Source organism: Pistacia vera, unplaced genomic scaffold (assembly GCF_008641045.1).
Source record: "Pistacia vera cultivar Batoury unplaced genomic scaffold, PisVer_v2 Contig940, whole genome shotgun sequence".
NCBI classification, from domain to species: domain Eukaryota; kingdom Viridiplantae; phylum Streptophyta; class Magnoliopsida; order Sapindales; family Anacardiaceae; genus Pistacia; species Pistacia vera.
In genome coordinates, this window is record NW_022196824.1 from 1 (window position 1) to 4,125 (window position 4,125).

Consider the following 4,125-nt stretch of genomic DNA (forward strand, 5'->3'; position numbering starts at 1 on the left):
AAGCCATTTCATTGATTTGCCTAGCCTTATAGGATTAGGAAATTGAAGAGCGAGGAGAGGAATTGTGAGAGTTGGTCTTGAGTCAAACCAAACCCGTAGCGACAACGCTTTTAATATTGTGTTTTAGTCAGCAATTGATGGGGAACTGTGAGTGTTAAGAAGAAATTCTCACATAGACGCCATCTTAATTGGTTGGCATAAGAAGACTGTGCGGCCGAGGTGCACTCGAGTCAAGCCTCTCAATCCCACTTCACAGGTTCATTACAATCATTATTTTTTTACATGCATGCATTTGTAGTTAAATATTTGTGTTTGTTTTTTGTATTGTGATAGCGGTCAATTATAATGAACTTCACGTGAATGGATTGCCATTTAATCGCTACTCGTGGCTCACCACTCACAACTCTTTTGCAAGTCTTGGACAGACCAAGTCTGCAACTGGGTCTGTGATTCTTGCTCCAACGAATCAACAGGACTCCATAACCAGCCAACTCAATGTATGTTTCGTTTCTCTTCTTCTCTGGTTGCCAATTCAGTGTGAAAACTTTATATGAAAAGATTTGCATGTTTTTTGAGGCAATTTTCATGGCTATTGTTATGTTTTTTAAAAATTTGCCAACCTATTGTTATGTTTTTTAAATATGTAGTTGGTTAATTTTAAAGCGCATTCATGGTTGAGACACGGTATAGCAGTAGGTAGAGCTGACATAAAATAAGAGAACCCAGAAGCGTTTATGTTTGGGAGAAAGAAGGGAAAGTGCTTATACACCTAAACCTTATAATTTTATAGGCATCAATTAGTGGTTGCCGGGTTTTTTTTCACCTAACCTCTATTGATTAAATGCCATTAAGTGTAATTTGATTTTGTTTGTTATCTCTTCCCCTCCTTTTCTAATTTAAAAGGTTATAAGGTTTAGAAATATGGCGATGGTAGTACCTGTGAGTTCTTGTTGAAAAAGTCCCTTTGACTCGAGGAAATTTTTTTTTTAGAAAAAGGGGAAATTGTATATGTTAATTACATGTGATTCTCCATCTGGGTATCAGCATGGCAAGCCAAATAATTAATATTGACTTAAGTATTGCCACCATGCTTTGTTTATAATACAAGCATGAGTTTTCTGACTAGTTCTGGGAATCAATTTGGTCAACCTTTATAAAAAGAAACTCAAACTAGTGGAACAATATATCAATAATTGATGTCATTACGCATGCATTCTTCTAATGCATTCCCAATAATTGAACTTTGATATAACGCACAAGGGATTCTTTGCTTAAAATAAAAAGTCTCAGGGTTACCTATACGAATAAACAAAAAGAGAAAAAGAGATATTGGACACATTGTAACAGATGTCGCTACTGAAATTGTGGTGTTTTTTATGTCTTTCCCCTTGGTAAATAGAACTGGTTAACATTGCAATTGTAAATGGATACTAACCGTTGATGATATCTATGATGATTTGGCTATATATTTATCCTGTGGTTCTATAACAACTTAAATCAGAAATGAATTCTTCTTGCAGAATGGTGTTAGAGGTTTAATGCTTGATATGTTTGACTTCAAGAATGACATCTGGTTGTGTCACTCCTTTCAAGGGAAATGCTACGACTTTACAGCTTTTGTAAGTGACCAACTAGTGTTGGAAATTAAATTACCACCATTTGAGACATCATTCCAGTTTAGAATTTGAACTTTAACTATCTTTGTAAATCTTGGAATCTTAATAAATGATTTGTTATACATTTTTCAAGTTCTTTTAGTGACTGCTATTCATTCATTGTTTCTTCGGAACTCTGGAGGTTGGGACAAACAGTCGACCTGTTGTCTTAATTTTCAGCAACCGGCTGTAAATGTTTTGAAAGAGGTTCGAGCTTTTCTTGAAGCAAACCCCATGGAAATTGTCACTATTATCATTGAAGACTATGTTACACTTACATCACCAAAGGGCCTTACTAAAGTGTTTGATGCTGCTGGCCTGAGGAAATACTGGTTTCCAATATCTCGCATGCCCAAAAATGGAAAAGATTGGCCAACAATTGAGGATATGATCCAGAAGAATCAGCGTTTACTGGTTTTTACTTCAAAATCCTCTTAAGGAGGCTTCAGAAGGGATTGCCCATCAGTGGAAAACCAATGTTAGTCTTTCTGGTATATTTAAATTTTAACTTTTACTGGATCTATATAAGAAAATTTAATTAACTGATCATTATTGGCCTTGATACGTATTGCAGATGGGGACGGTGGGATGAAAGTTGGTTCATGTCCAAACCGCGGAGAATCAACTCCGATGAACTCAACATCTAGGTCATTAGTCCTAGTGAATTACTTTCCTGATACACCAGCAATAACGCAAGCTTGCAAGCATAATTCAGCTCCATTGATAAGGATGATGAACACATGTTATGAAGCTTCAGGCAAACGATGGCCTAACTTTATTGCTGTCGACTATTACAAGGTACACATTGTATGCGAAATGTCTTTTAAGCTAAAGCATGTATATGATGAAATGGTGCCCAATTTGGATTACTGTAAAACTAAATTGTGTATGAACATTTCAGAGAAGTGATGGTGGGGGAGCCCCAGAAGCTGTAGATGAGGCTAATGGTCATCTTGTTTGTGGTTGCGATAATGTTTCCTCTTGCGAGGTTTGCGGAACTTACTTCAATCTTATCCTTGACTGCAAGGATGTTTTAGTTATGTTTAACTAATAGTTAGTTATCTGATTTTTATGCAGGCAAATATGACTTATGGAGCTTGTAACGTGCCTGAAGCTGCTGCTGTCCCACCTGCATCTGAATCAGTAGCAAACGAATCCAACTTCATACATTCAAATAGAAGATCAGTTCAATTATGGTGGTTGCTTGGATTAGCCTTGCTGACAATTCTTTTGTAGTTGCAAAAGTTGTTTTGGTAGTTATAATTTGTAACCAATAGATAAATTATTTGGGATATGGTTTGGATGGAAGTCATGTGGTTACAGTAATTAAATGAATAAAGAAGACCAGAATCTTTTGTAAATCCAGTTATCTAGTGTTTTATTAATGGCTTCAATGTGAGTGTAGTTATTATTATTAATCTATATCCATCATTCCTGGTTGAATATAGAATTTGCAAAGTTTAGTAGTGTCTTTCTTTTTGGCATTCAAAATACTACTGAAATAATGTCTTTTACTCGCATAGTATTGATGGGCATCGTGTGATTGAAGTGATTAAATTGTTCATACTTCGTTGTCTAATCTGGCTGCCGATCATTGGAAAAATGTTTGCAATTAGTTTATAGAGATAAATTTTCAAAAGGGTATAGTGGCTGCATGTAGCCAACAAAATAAATAATTTCAAGGCTTCAGGAAGTATTAGCTGTAGAAGCATGGTAGTGATTATAGCCAAATTAATCCACTGATACATCACAGAAAAACTCTATTCAATAATAGTCTGAACCTCCTGCAGATCTCATGTAGAAAAACAAGTAGGTGGTTTCCATGGCCGGGTCTCAAACTTTAAGGTGGCAACAGTAAGAATTCAAAGTTTGATCATTTACAGTAGAATCAATCTAAAACTCTTTTACCAGAACCAAATGCATTTAACTATACATAGAGCACCATGCAAGGAGGGCATAAACAGTTGTGGTAATCAATTGTTTCTTTACTTGTTGGAACCAATAGAACTGTTATGCCTGGGAAATCAAGGGCTGACGTGGGAAATCACGTATGGGGGTGACCTGCTCCCGTCAGAACGGTAAGCACACGTCAGGCATGCAAGGCACCGTGGAGCTCCCACGTGTCCATTTCCCTATTCCAAATCGCGTAAAATCAGCTTGGAAGGTGGGCAATGGGACGTAAAGCCGGATTTAGTCCTGACATTCGCACCAACCCACGGATTTAATGATGGTTATCTACACTCATCTCACTATAAAAAGGAAGGATCTTTTTATTAAAAGGATTCGGCCTTCTTGCACTCTGAACTAGCTTTCTCTCTCTCTGATCATTATACTTTTGTATTTACTTTTCCCGAATTTTTTGTAAGTCAGTCCGCTGTTGCGACCTGACCCACGATTCTAACACAAACTATCAGTGGACATAGGATTTGCTACCTTAGCATCCGAACCACTTTAAAAAGCTCTCATTGTT

General features: G+C 36.8%; 1 pseudogene; it reads left to right on the top strand.

Moving 5' to 3' along the window:
- Nucleotides 1-333: 333 nt before the first annotated feature.
- On the top strand, nt 334-2,997 carry LOC116120635 (annotated as a pseudogene).
- The last annotated feature ends 1,128 nt before the right edge of the window (nt 2,998-4,125 follow it).